This window comes from Oncorhynchus keta, chromosome 27 (assembly GCF_023373465.1).
Source record: "Oncorhynchus keta strain PuntledgeMale-10-30-2019 chromosome 27, Oket_V2, whole genome shotgun sequence".
NCBI lineage: Eukaryota > Metazoa > Chordata > Actinopteri > Salmoniformes > Salmonidae > Oncorhynchus > Oncorhynchus keta.
Genome location: NC_068447.1, coordinates 9,991,415 through 9,992,056, shown reverse-complemented (window position 1 = coordinate 9,992,056; position 642 = coordinate 9,991,415).

Here is a 642-nt window from a genome sequence, read left to right as displayed (position 1 = left end):
CTTTCTCCAGAGTGTTCTCACTGTTCAAAGATGACTTAGGTGCGTTCCATTCTCCAGAGTGTTCTCACTGTTTAAAGATGATTTAGGTGCGTTCCAATTACCAGAGTGTTCTCATTGTTTAAAGATGACTTATGTGCGTTCCATTCTCCAGAGTGTTCTCACTGTTTAAAGATGATTTAGGTGCGTTCCAATTACCAGAGTGTTCTCACTGTTTAAAGATGACTTATGTGCGTTCCATTCTCCAGAGTGTTCTCACTGTTTAAAGATGATTTAGGTGCGTTCCATTCTCCAGTGTTCTCACTGTTTAAAGATGACTTAGGTGCGTTCCATTCTCCAGAGTGTTCTCACTGTTTAAAGATGACTTAGGTGCGTTCCATTCTCCAGAGTGTTCTCACTGTTTAAAGATGACTTAGGTGCGTTCCATTCTCCAGAGTGTTCTCATTGTTTAAAGATGACTTAGGTGCGTTCCTTTCTCCAGAGTGTTCTCATTGTTTAAAGACATGTAATATTGTATTCCCGGTGGGAATTATTGCCCCTTTTCAAGGGACGGTGGTTAGGCCAGTAACTGAAAGGTTGTTGGATCAAATCCCCGAGCTGACAATGTAAAAATGTGTCATTCTGCCCCTGAACAAGGCAGTTAAC